Source organism: Chenopodium album, chromosome 5 (genome assembly GCF_948465745.1).
Source record: "Chenopodium album chromosome 5, dcCheAlbu1.1, whole genome shotgun sequence".
Lineage (NCBI taxonomy): Eukaryota > Viridiplantae > Streptophyta > Magnoliopsida > Caryophyllales > Amaranthaceae > Chenopodium > Chenopodium album.
In genome coordinates, this window is record NC_137838.1 from 70,836,508 (window position 1) to 70,850,233 (window position 13,726).

At 36.9% G+C, this 13,726-nt stretch overlaps 1 long non-coding RNA gene and 1 pseudogene across 6 annotated transcripts; one reads left to right on the forward strand and one right to left on the reverse strand.

Moving 5' to 3' along the window:
• Positions 1-13,726, reverse strand: part of LOC145633093 (epoxide hydrolase 1 pseudogene) — a 32,056-nt pseudogene that overhangs the window by 14,594 nt on the left and 3,736 nt on the right.
• On the forward strand, positions 4,832-8,774 carry LOC145632216 (uncharacterized). 6 transcript variants are annotated; one of them, XR_014112531.1, is made up of 6 exons: positions 4,832-4,978; positions 5,188-5,292; positions 6,756-6,908; positions 7,036-7,416; positions 7,947-8,082; positions 8,533-8,774. It is a non-coding gene; the product is annotated as an uncharacterized LOC145632216 (long non-coding RNA). The 6 variants fall into 6 exon arrangements; XR_014112530.1 differs by having other exon boundaries at positions 6,756-7,416; positions 7,899-8,082; XR_014112529.1 differs by having other exon boundaries at positions 6,756-7,416.

Below are 13,726 nucleotides of genomic sequence, written 5' to 3' on the forward strand. Positions count from 1 at the left end.
AAATTCCAAGTTAAGACATTAGATGTCCAATAGTAGTATTGGGGAAAGACCTTGGTCGTTCTGGAGGGACTGCTTCTTCCCTTTCTGACAATATTGACGATCCATTTTAGCCGTTATCCCTAGAAGAACAAAAGAAAGCTTTTTACCGTCACAAATTGTTAGCCCACTGTGAGAAGGCTACTCGCCCTGTTAATCCTTGTATTTCGGAAGACATTGAAATTCTTGAAATCGAACCGGTTAACGTCCGTTATCATCTGAGGAGTTTTGATAATACACACTTTGATCAATACGGTTCTAACGTCGGGAATATTGGTGTAAGTACCACTTCTATGCCGAGAATGAAGCAAACAAGTTATCAGCCCAAAGTTGCCGCCAGAGAAGCTGCAGAATCAAGCAAAAAACCTGGGCAAGGCCAAGTGGTAAGACCTAGTTCTTCCGACTCCGATAAAGAGGAGCGTCCTCCAACTCGGCTAGAAGATCAATCATCTCATGTTCACGAGTCTGTAGTAAATTCGGTTCTTGGGGATGAGGATGATGACAATTCTGATGATGAGAGTAGGGACGATGTTGTTGACTTAACGGCAGAGGTAATTCAAGAGGAGAGATTGGATGAGGGGTATAACTCTAAGACCAATGACAATGATTTTTGGTAACCTCTTGTTTTATCAAGGAATAGTAAAGTAGCGAAAGCTATAATAAGCGACAAATTCAGAAAAACTGTAATAGAAAAAGATTATTGTCGTCGTGCTAAACGATTTTATAACCTACCCGATGGCTATAACCTTTATCTCCCAGCCGCAGGATCTTCTGTACTAGATTGCCTTGTTGGCCATGTTGCCGTTTACGCTAAGCACTTTGATTTTGGCTTACGGTTTCCCCTTCATCCGTTCGTGGCAAAAAATTTAAAAGCTTGGAACGTATGTTTAGTCCAGATAACGCCTCCCACAATTCGTGCCGTAATCGCCCTTGTGTGGGTTATGCTGTATAGGAATTTTCCTCTAACTCTTAATGCTTTTCGGAAGCTGATGACCTTAAAAAGAGATGGTCAATCTGAGGGCTGGTGGTCTTTATATACTGCTTCTAGGAAATACACAGTTCACCCCAAATTATCTAGTTGTAAGGGGTGGCAAGACAAGTTTTTCTTTTTATCTGTTCCCGATGATTATCCTATTCGGAGAACTTTTTACCGACCACATCCTTGATTTGACACTAATCATGAGAGGGAACTTGGCCGTCATGAACTCAGGGCCGTCAATTATTTTGACATTGTTGAATCCCAGGATGATGAAGGTAGATCTCGCCTTGCTCCAAAGGTGTGAGTTCCTTATGTGGGGTACATTCTCGGCAATGCCCCATTGTCACATGTCGGTCTATGCTGGACTGGCTGTTATGGTATTAATCCACCATTTATTATTATTTTTATGATTTTACTTTCTGTTGCCTTATATTTCTGCCTTATCAGCTTAATATAACTTTAACCCCCATTTTTTATATTTTATCTTTTATCTTTTTTTTTTTAAAACAGGTGTTGATAAGCTAGACAATAAGCAGCTTGGATTGTCCGCTGACGGGAAGAGAGTCATTCGGAGGTGTCCTAGAGCTCCCAGCTCCAGTTACGACACGCTTGCCTCCTATTGCAGCCGCGCTTCCCGAGTCAATCCCAAAAGAAAGGCTGAAAAGATGGCTGACGACCAATCAAAGAAGAGAAAGCTATCAACTTTGAGAAACCGTCGGGGTGGCAATGTCGGAGTAGTCAACACTAGACTATCCGACATCCAATCTGAGAAAAAATCGAGGGAGAACGACAACCAGACTAAACGTCCCTCTCCGTCTTCAAAGCCTGCTACAATAGAAGACAAGACAGTGGTTCAAAGTTCTGAACCAATTACTAAGAAGATGACTGATGGGGTGGAGATTGAAGATCTCACTCGAACCTCCGAGTCTCCCCCTCTACAACCTAATGAGACAATACCACCACTTGGCCCAAACATCCCCATCACGATCGGTGGTTCAGACACCAGTATTCCTGGGCTAATTTATCGGTCTCATCAATGGATCGAGCGCCCTGAAGGGAGATTTCCGGAAGTTGTTTTGAGAGGGTTCTCTGTTCCCCCTGGCCATTCGGGAGATCAATGGCAGCCAAATCTCGATGTGTACCGAAATGAATCTCTCTACACCGACGACCCAATGCAAGGTGGGAATCTCGGCTACCGCCTTCTGTGCAACTTGGCTCCTCCCCTGGATAGGCCTGTGGGCGAAATCGGTCCCCTCGTTGCTGTTCATATGCATAACATGATGAAGGTACTCAATTTGCACTTTGTCCCCTTACTTTTTATATATTATTTTGTTTATACATACACATATCTTTTTATTATAATATTTTATTTATGTATGCGAAATTGTGTTTTCTTTTCACCTTTTACTATATCGTCCTTACGTTGTCGTCTATGCTCTTATATCTGGACGACTTTTAAACACAGGTTGTTATGTCTGGTACCGAGCTTGTTGAGATGTACCGCTATTACCGGGAGCAACATCATCAATCTTCTGCCAACCAAAATGCCTTACAAACTGCCTTGGACAATGCTGACAAGGCTTTAAATCTACTGAAAGAAGCTAAGAAGAGGGATGGCCTAGAGTTGGCATCTCTAAAGGATAAAGCTGTCAAGCTCGAGGGACTCGAAAAAGAAGTCCAACAGCTAAAAGGTCAAATTGCCGAGAAGAACCTCGCTCTTGAGCGTCTTCCCTCCCTTGAGAAAGATCTCAATGACTCCAAGGCAAAAATTTTAAATCTTGAAGAGAAGGTTTAGAAGATGGAGGCTGACAAACCCGGCATTCGGCAAAGAGCGGTTGGCCATTACTTGGCTTCTAAAGAATTCTTCACGCGGCTTCAAGACCGCTTTGATGGAGGTTGGACAGCCGCTCAGAGATGCATTGCCCATGCTTCCGGCTGGAAAAAGGAGGATTGGGCTAAGGTTGATAAAGCCTTTGACAACGAAGCCTACAAGATACCTTCCGGCTTTGAACAACAACAATTTGCTGAGGAAGATTTTTTTAACTATGAGCCGAGCGCTGATGAAGGCCCCAAAGATCCCAGCATTTTGGATTCCCCAACATCTGATAATAAACAAGCTTGAAGGGGCGGGCAGTCATCACCGACATCTTCTTGTGGGTCTTGTGTTGTTGGACCTTATCAGTCTTAGTTTCAAGTGTTTTTCCTGTTTTTATCAAACTGTTTCTTTGTTCATTAATGCTGCTTTATCGGCATATACCCTTTTTGGTGGTGTCTGTTGATTGTTATCTCTTACTGTTTCAGACATGTAATCGCTTTTCAGTTTCAATAATTTATATTATGTGATTTTTATGACTACCAAATTTACATGTTAGTTAATTGCAACTCTTGCCTTTCATTACAAACTTTGTACATAGATCATTGCATTAACAATTTATCTAACAAATTCGCATAGTTACGACATTACTGGGCTTAACGCCCTAATTTCACTTTTTGGGTTTAACACCCTAATTTCACTTTTTGGGCTTAACGCCCTAATATCGCTTTTTAATTTCGACCTGTCAGTAAGACAAAGGAGATATTAAATTAACTCTTTTTCCCATACTTCCTGCCCCCCTAATGCATATGTTTGTTAAACAACTGTATGCACTAGAACGCATTTTTCGTTGTTGATTCAGAGTATAATACCGGTCGCTTACTGCACCAACTTCACTCAGTTAAGCACCCTCTCGGTGATCATTATCAAAGCTACGCCTCTCGTCGGCGTATACTTGATTTGATTTTACCGGAATTATATTTTGAACCAGCAACCTCGTGATTTAATGATCATAATTGATCATGTTGCGAGTACATTACCCTCACGGAAGCGGTTTTTAGCTGTCCGTCCCACTTAACAATGTTTTGTTAAGTAGAGGATGCCTTTTTCAATAGTAGAATTTGTAACTGATAATTTGTATATATTCGCTATTAATACTACTGTTATTAACATCAGGTTTGCTGATTACAAAATTTCTTCATACTTCTTAAACATAATACTTTTTTAGTACTGCAGTATTCCAAACATTCTTCAATGGTTTTCCATCCATTGTCTCTAAGTAAAATGATCCTTGCATCACCATGTCTCTTATCCGGTACGGCCCTTCCCAGTTTGCCGTTAACTTTCCATCTTCACTACCTTTCCCTGTGGCCGGTGTTCTTCGCAGCACCAAATCACCTTTACTCAAAGGTCGATATGCAACCCGTTTGTTATACGCTCTTTACATTCTATCTTTGAAGGCTGCTGATTTGACTTCTGCCTTTTCCCGTATTTCAGGGAGAAAATCTAACTGTTGCCGTAATAGCAAATCATTCTAATCTTCACAGTAATGCTGAATTCTGAATGTTGGCAACCCTACTTCTACTGTAACCACCGCTTCTGTTCCAAACACCAATGTGAATGGTGATTCTCCTGTTGCTTCTCTAACTGTCGTTCTATTTGCCCATAAAATTTCTGGTATCAAATCAGCCCATATACTAGTAGAAAAAATGCTATTTGTAACTCCCTATTAGTAACTAACATAAGTTAGTTACAACAAGAGTATTAGTAACTAACATAAATAATGCGGGTTAGAAATAAATTATTATTAGTATCTGGCATAATCAAGGCCAGTTACATATAGCAGGTCAATGATAGGCTGACTAACTATTAGTAATGGGCATAAAAAAGGTCAGTTACAAATAATAGGTTTAACTTTATTGACTTTATTAATTGTAATGGGCTATGCTAAAGTTAGTTACAAATACTTGCACGACTTTTTTTTTTTTTAAGGGAAACAAATACTTACACGACTCACCCTTCTTCCTTTTCCCCATTTTTTCACAAAATCCATAGCTTTTCTCTCTCCTCTCAAAACTGCTCTACAGCTCCTCCAAAATTGCTTAAAGCTTCTCCACAACCAAAACTCATTCTTCAACAATATCATTAAGGTACATATGCTCTCGATCTCCACCTAATTTACATTTTTTTAATCATTAAGCCATTAGTTAATAAAAAGATCTAAAAACAATTCTAGGGTTTGTGCTTCTGTTTGTCAATTTAATTTAATAGAAGTTTTGGGGTTTTATTACTTTCCGATTGCAAACTCGTTCATATTAAACTGGAATTAATGAAAGTTGATCTACTTTTGAGATGCTAGGTTGCGATATTTATGAGCTGATAAATTGAAGCTTATAATTCTTAAATCGGTGTCTTGTTGAACAATTTGCTGGGCTGAAAGATTCGGTATGGCTCTTCAATTCAGGTAAAATCTTTTATTGTGATATATAGTGTGTCTTCTTTTTAAATACTTCTATGAGAAATTTTAAAATTTTAATTATCACTATTTTAAGGGATTCAAAATTAACAAATATGGACAAGCTTCTAATTTGAAGATTTTAGTGCATGTGACTGGAAACGTTAGTTTTCGAAAAATTTTAAGCCAAAATTTGAGTTTATTTAGAAATTTTTGCTTGTGCTAGGGTTGCAAATTTGTGATTAAAGCCTATCTAGAGTTTGAGACACCCTATTGTCAAAAAAAAAAAAAAAAGAGTTTGAGACACCCTGCTTGAAAACTCAATTTATCTGTTTTATAGATAATTTTCATCTGATAAATTCTCAGGAAAATTTTCGACCACGTGATTAGAATTCATAAATATTGATAGTTCTTGGTTCCTGTGAAACAAATTTTGCTGCTAGTTTCTTAAAATGTAGGAATTGGACAATCCATACAAAATATGAGCTTGGAGCCATTCATATCTCTGTACTCAGATCTCTCATATATGTAGTATATTGATGCTAATTCTAATAACTTTAGTGAAACTTATCTTATTTATCTTATGGAAAACTTTGATATTTGAAAAATAAAAGTCGAGAAACATGAGTGCATAACTAAAGCTCATATGGCTAATAATTTCAAGTATTGACATATGATACAAATTTAGTGTTTTTAATCTAAATTAGCATGTATCATTATTGCTGAATTTTCCTTGCATGACTGTCTTACTGCCCTCTTAACAAGGCAATGTTGACTGTATTTTGCTTGATCTTCTTATTCCGATTCTTTTAGATCATCTTTCACAACATTGTTTTGTATTTTGCAAGTCGCTTAAGTCTGCGTAGCTGTCAGATCTCTTGTTTGAATTGAGGACCATGATGTTTGGATAGATAGTGAAGTAGTTGCTATTAATGGTGAAAATATAATGGTCTTTTTTTTATATATATGGTGAGTGTTGAATTGCCTAGTCTCATACTCTCATGGCATATATCTTAATGTATATATATAGCTTTGATTATAGCAGAAATGTTTATTTAAAGTAGGTTTGTATGAAGCCTCTCTTTAAAACAGTGTGCAAGTGTACATGCATGGCTGCTTACTTTCCACCAGATTACTTTTTATGTTCATCTTTGTTTATATATTTTTTTTCTCCAATTCAAGGATTTCATGTTTATTTTCAAAGATAATTTTTATCATGTTTTGTGATAATTAGTGACTAAAAAATGGTTTGTTAGTTGTTGATTTTGTAATTTTATTACTTTTGAGGAATATTAAGCCAATTTTTTTATTTGATTGTGAAATTGTTGCTTGTACTAGGATTTGTGTATTAAACGTAGAATAAATATGAACTCAGGTTGCAAATTTGTGATTAATACCTCTCTAGATTTGCTAACAATAAGGTCTTATCACAATTGAAAGTCCAAAGATTAACTAATCGTAATGGAGTACAGGCCGCATCAGGGAATTTGTTGTTGAAGTGGTGGCGCTTAGTCTAGCTGATCACCCTAATCTTGTGAAATTAATTGGGTACTGTGATGAGGGTAATCAGAGGTTGTTGGTGTATGAGTACATGCCACTAGGATCCTTGGAAAGCCATCTACACGGTACATAGGCGCCTCTGTGTGTTTTTTTTTGCTACAGTAGTCCTTCTCTAGCAATTTTTTTTCATATCCTAATGCATTTTTTTGTATTCCCTTGATAATGAATGCTGGAGACCTCTGAAATAAGCAGAAGGTTCTTGATTGGAACAGAAGGATGAAAATAGCTGCTGGGGCGGCTAGGGGATTAGAATATTTGCATGACAAGATGGAGCCACCTGTAAAATACCGTGATTTGAAATGCTCAAATATCTTTCTAGGCGAGGGCTATCACGTTAAACTGTCGGATTTTATTGGGCTGGCCAAAGTGGGTCCAATTGGAGACAATAATACTCATGTATTGACTCGGGTAATGGGTACATATGCTTATTGTGCACCAGATTATGCAATGACGAGTCAGCTGACTTTTAAATAAGATATATACAGTTTTGGTGTTGTTTTATTAGAGCTTATCACAGGAAGAAAAGCAATTGATAGCACAAAAGACGGGCGCAAACAGAATGTGGTTGCTTGGGTAAGATTGTTTTTGTTAGAGATGTTGTTTGGATGTGAAGTATTACCGCTTCTTTCTAACTTTAGTTGCATCTTATTGGGTTGACCTTACTCTAAATTGGCTGATTATATTGATTATGTTTACATCAGCTTACAACTTGTCTTGAGGTTCGATATCTAAGAGATTGAGAGCAAAGTTAGTGATTATAATTAAAGTCTTAGTCCAGATTTGTTTACTAAATATGGAGTGTTATAATTAGAAGTACTATGTCTTTTAGAGGTTAATTCTTTCCTTTAAATCCATTAATTATTGTCCATGATTCTGTTCTATGTCAGGCACCTGCTTTTACTGTCAAATCATGTGTTGTTTGAATCAGGGCTTATCTCAAACTATGGGCTGCTAGTGTCTAGCTTATGGAATATGGAAATAACAATTAAGCTTTGATAAATTGCCTTGAATTTTTGTGCATCTTTAGTAATTAGGTTGTATATTTACAATTATAGGTCACATGGCTGCTGTTCTGAAGCTCTTTTGGTAATTTACAATTATAGGTCACGTGGTACATATCTTCCTCAAAGTCAAACATTTATTGGTGCAGGCTTATTATTTGCTTCCAATGATTGTAGGCTCATTTGTTTTGCAATGGTCGGGGCTCATATGTTACTTGTAATGATGCAGGCTCATCAGGTATGCAATTTAAAAGGCTCACTTATCTTGGATATTTCTACAACTATAAGTGATGAAACATTGACCACCCGCCACTTCAGAAAAATAGATTATGCTAGTTCAGGCACCTAAGAAACTGAAAATTGAGCTAGTTTAGGCACCAAGCATCTGCTACCCTATGTTTTGTTGTATTTTATATGTGGGGTTTTGATTTCTGTATTGAATTTATTTGTAAATAGTTTTGTCTAATAATTGAAATTACTGGTTTTGATTTATGTGTTGAATTTATTTGACTAGTTTTGTCTAATAAGTGACTGAAGTTTTTCATGTGAGTTTTTATGCTTATTTTATTCTTTTATATCCACTCAATTTGTGCATTGACCATGTTGGAAGAGTTTACTTGGTGACTGTCTGAAACAACCTTTTTTTAATTTTGGCTTTTTTTTATGTTTTTATTTCTTTTCCATGCAGAATTTTGTTGCAATATCAAGTGCTTAGTGTGAACTGCTGCTATCCCATACAGAAGAGTCAAATTTGTGAAGCAGACAGAGACAAAATCGTCAAAATTTTAAGGTTGACCATTGTATCAATTAACTAACTAGCTTTTTTTAGTTATAGAGTATTGTTTATTGTGAATTGTGAGATAAATATTTGTAATTTACAAGTACATCAATTCAATATAATTTACAAGATGTCGTTTAAAGTTGGTCTTATATTGGTTAGATTGATAGTTATTGTATTTTATTAACAAATAATGGTCTTTACATTAAAAAAAATATAAATGTAGTGTACGGGTGGTGGCAGTAGAGGAATTTGCTATTTGCTACTGCTACCATTTTTTTTATATTTTTTTTTTATAATAAAAACACTATTCGTAACTGGCGTTAGGCTATTCCAGTTACAAATAATATTCTATTTGTAACCGGCGTAACTTAACGCCAGTTACAAATAATATGCTTTCTAACTTGGAAAATAGCCTATTTGTAACTGGCGTTAGTTTAAGCCAGTTACGAATAGTACATTATTTGTAACTAACATTAGCCGGTTACGAATAATTTTCATTAGTTGTAACGGTGGCATTCGTAACCAACAATGCCAGTTACAAAAAGTCAATTTCGCCAGTTACAAATAGCATTTTTTCTACTAGTGATAAACCCTTTGCATCCTCTATCTTCTTTTTGATTGCCGCTATAATTTGCTTGTTTGCCGATTCCGCCTGGCCGTTTGATTGTGGGTGACATACCGCCGCATACGCAAACTTCACTTTATACATAGACAACAAATCCTTTACTGGTTTACAGTCAAATTGAGATCCATGATCAAAGACCATTGCCATCGGTAACCCAAATCTTGTGAAAATATTTTTCCAGATAAACTTCTTCACCTCTGACGCTGTTATCTTTACTACTGGCTCCGCCTCTATCCATTTTGTAAAATAATCCACCCCCACTATGAGAAACTTCCTTCCGCCCGTTGCTGAGGGAAACGACCCTACTATGTCCATTCCCCATTGTGCGAAAGGGATTGGGTTAAGTATTGGCGTTAAATCATTGGGTGGCAAATTGATAGCGGGTGCAAATTTCTGACATTTCTCACATTTCTTCACATACTTAACAACATCTTCATTCATTGTCGGCCAGTAATACCCCCTTCTCATTGCTTCCCGTGACAATGCTCTTGCCCCAAGATGATTTCCGCATGTTCCTTCATGTATCTCCTCAATTAACTTGACATATTCAAGATCCGTTATGCACCTTTGTAACGGCAACGGAAATCCTCTCTTGTACAGCTGGCCTTGATACATTATGAACCACACGCTATCCCTGCGCAGTTTTCTCGATTCTTCCTTATTAGGGGGTAAAACTCCATACAGTAAATACGCCAGTATCTTGTCAAACCATTTTATGCCGTTATCGACATAACACACTTCTTCTGATTTTTCTTCTATACTTCTATGTTTTAACACCTCCACCATAACTGTTCTCTCCAAGTCATTAAAACTTGAAGATGCCAACCTTGCCAAGGCATCAGCCTGTGCATTTTGTGCTCTCGGCACTAGCTTGATTTCAAAATACTGCAACTCTACTGTTAATTGCTTCATCTTTTCAATATATTTTATCATTGTTGGCTCCCTTGTTTCATACTCCCCTGTATACTAGCTGAGAATCGGTGGTCAAAATTATTTCGCTTTGCTTCAGCCGCCATCGATAACTGGATCCCTGCTATGGCTGCCTCGTACTCAGCTTCATTGTTAGTGGCCTTCAACTTAAATTTGATTGCATACTCAAAAGTTTTTTTTATCTAGGGCTGTTATCACTATCCCTGCCCCTGAACCAGTTGATGTTGCGGATCCATCTACTGATACCTGCCACATTGCAAACTAATTGTAAATATTAAATACATTTAATATTTTTGTATCTTAAATGTTTAACTTTAAAACTTGTAATTGATTTTTATATCATAAGTATTGGATTATAAACCACTGAAACCTGCGAAGTTCCCAATTCTTCTTCTTCATCATTGTACGTGGTTTCCACAATGAAGTCAGACAAGGCTTGTGCTTTTATTGAAACTCTGGGCTTATAATTTATCTCATACTCGGACAGCTCCACAGCCCACTTTAACATCCGACCTGATGTATCCATCTTGCGCAAAGATTTTTCCAACGGATGGTTTGTCAAGACATCTATCGGATGTGAATCAAAATACGGCCTTAATTTTCTAGCCGCTGTGACCACTGCCAATGCCATCTTTTCTATTATCGGATACCTACGCTCAGTCGCACTTAGAACATGACTGACAAAATACACCCGCATTTGTATCTTCTTCCTTTCTATCAATAATACTACAACTATCGTCTTTAGGGAAGCCGAAATATATAACTGTAACAACTCCCCCCTTTCTGGCCTTGGCACTGTTGGAAGGGACCTTAAATGGTTTCTCACCACTTCTAATGCATCCCTTTGCTCCTTTCCCCACTCAAATGCCTTGTTCTGCCTTAAAGCCACAAAGAACGGAAGTGCTTTGTCAGCTGATTTACTGATGAATCGAGTTAACCCTGCCATCCTTCCGGTTAACCTTTGTATACCTTGGATAGTTTTCGGTTGTTTCATCTCAAGCACTGCATTCACCTTATCGGGATTAGCATCTATTCCCCGTTCACTAACCATAAAACCCAAGAACTTCCTTGATCGAACGCCAAAGACACATTTCTCTGGGTTCAACTTCATCTGATATTTCCGCAATGTCTCAAATGTTTCCTTCAAATCAGCTATGTGATCCTTCTTTTCTCTACTCTTAACAATTGTATCATCTACATATACCTCTACATTTTGACCCTTTTGCTTCTCAAAAATTTTGTCAACTAACTTTTGATAAGTTGCTCCTGCATTCTTTAACCCAAACGACTGTAGACACCCATTTGTGTCTCCTTAAAAATCAAACCCAGTGATGAGTACCTTTCGTGTCGAATCATAATCGAATGAAGCGAAAGTGTGGAAAGTCTAGTGTTGCGGATAGTTTTTAATTTCTTTTCTCTTCTTTCTGTTTTTGAAAACTTATTTTAAAGAAAACAGTCAATCCAGTTTGGTTGGTCCATGATATGGGTCCAATAGTAGTGTAGTTGGATTGGGCTTAACAAGAGCTTTCCAACGATATATTATAAGCCCAATTCCGATGAATATTGAGGAAGTTATGGCCAATTTACCAAACTAGGCTCGGTTTGAGCCTTATGTGCGGCCCAATGATCTAGGGGAGGGCCTAATATGATTTATCATTCCTAATGCAATTAGGAATGGTTTTAGTCTTCTAGATTCTTCTAGAAGGTTCTTTTCATTCCTAATTCAATTAGCATTGATAAATTGAATTTTGTTGACTTTTCAGAGTTTTAATTAAAATCAAATAGCATTTTTGAGGAAAAGATACGATTTTATCCCCCAGTACGGCAAACTTATCTGATTTTTCAAAACGCGTCAAAAACAGGCTCGGCGCCTGACTCCAGGCATTAGCGCCTGGAACCAGGCCTGGTGCCAGCTCTGTTTTGCGTGCGCCAACTTCGTTTTGCGTGCGCCAAGTGCTCTGTTTTGTTTATTTTATCTTTTTGGCTGATTTTCTCTATAAATAACGTATTAAAAACTCCGTTTTCATTCACCAACTCTCATCAAGATTTTCTTGATTATTCTCTCTTTTTTTTTTAAACTAGCCTTTTCTCAAATACAAAATTCCGCATTCATTAGATCTAGAAACACCTAGCCATATTCGAAGTTGCCTTCGCCCTAGACGTGAAAGGTTTAATTTCTGAGGGTTTGGTCCCAAATCTCTATTTCAATTATTTAATTTAATTGTTTTGATTATTATTTTCCTTGAAGTTACTAACGTGTGTATTTTGTAATTAGAAAGAAGTACGAGGCATCAAAGTAAGTACTTTAATTGATTAATTGATATTATGATGTAGAAATCATGTTTAAATTGTTATGATATTCCTAGTATCATGTCTAGGGTAATTTTAATATTAAATATGATTGTTGCGATGCTTCCTATGTTCTTCCTAATATTTATGATTGTTAGTATCATGTTAGGGTTAAAGATTTGATTTTTATTGCTTAGTGACATGCTAGGGTTTGTTATTAATCTTGTTAGTATCATGCCTAGGATCTTGCTATTATTATGCTTTAATATTAACATGAACATGATTATGATTATAATTGTTATTATGAATATTATTATTGTTATTATTTTTGATGATGATTATTTTATTTAATATGATGATTATGAATGTTATTATTATTGATTATTATTATGTTGCTTGATGATATTTTATATTTATTGCTTGATCACGCTTTTTATGCATGTTTAAAGGGAATTGGTACTTGTAATCACGCTTAATAAGATATTTAATAATCTTGTTAGGGTTATTATGATTATAATTTCAAGTGATTGCCAATAATAGATTTATTTGTGCATTAATATTCAACCAACATAGATAAACAGGTTTAGGGTTAAACCTATTGATTGCATGTTAATTAAAAAGCGCACATGAATACGATCAGAATAAAGTAGAGGCCTATTATTAGGGCAGGTTCAATCTCTTTTAGGTTGGATTTGTACCTTCATCCCCGAACCCTTATTTGGTTCTAAACCTTATGGAGTTGACGATCTCTTGGATCGTTAAGGGGTGTAACCTTCACCCTGTGAACGGTTTACAAGTTCCTAAAACTTGTTGGCGACTCTTTTGCTCTATCTTCTTCCCTTTTGGACGCCACCGTACTTTAGTGTATGATCACAGTGGGGTTCAAGCTAAGGGGTTAACGCTTGAAAATTATTCCCTACAACGACATTGCCTTATAGCAATATACACCCACATCTGTAATGAAGGTCGTTTTTGGTCTATCTGCCTTATGGAGACTGACCTGATGATAACCTGAGAAAGCATCCCAAAAACTGAGCATTGCATGACCAGAAGTAGAGTCTACCAATCTATCTATCCGAGGCAACGGATAACAATCCTTGGGACAAGCCCTATTCAAGTCGGTAAAGTCTACACACATTCGCCACTTCCCTGTTGGTTTTCTCACCATGACAACATTTGCTAACCACTCTGGATATGTGCAGGGCTCTATAAACCCTGCTGCTAAAAGCTTGTTAACTTCTGATTCTATGGCTTCTA